We start from the raw sequence: 462 nt of genomic DNA on the forward strand, positions 1-462 counted from the left end.
CTCTTTCCTGCACATGCAGGGGGTCGGACTCGATGATCTATTGAGGTCCCTTCCGACCCTAGAATCTATGAGTCTATGAATCTATGCCTTGACCGTGTTAACCCAGACCTTGTGAGAGACATGCAGTTTAAGAAAGAAAAGGAGCTGGACTCTGCATTGGCATCTGGTACCTTATGTTTTTTCATTCTGCAAGAGACTCTGTTTGCTTGGAACTATGGGACAGGCCCACAGCGGGTTCAATCTAAAATTTTAACCGCCATAGGAACCATGTCATATACAGTCCAGATTGATGATGGACAAGTTTGGAGATGCCATGTGGACCAGCTGCATGGACGTTCCCCTGCTGATAACCCTACACCAGAGCAATCTCCAAGCACCAATCTACCACCGACAGACATGGATTAATTGGGGAAGTGCCTACCTGTTTCTACCAATGCAAACCCTTTTCCATCACCATCAGAA

This window comes from Alligator sinensis, unplaced genomic scaffold, assembly GCF_000455745.1.
Source record: "Alligator sinensis unplaced genomic scaffold, ASM45574v1 scaffold993_2, whole genome shotgun sequence".
NCBI lineage: Eukaryota > Metazoa > Chordata > Crocodylia > Alligatoridae > Alligator > Alligator sinensis.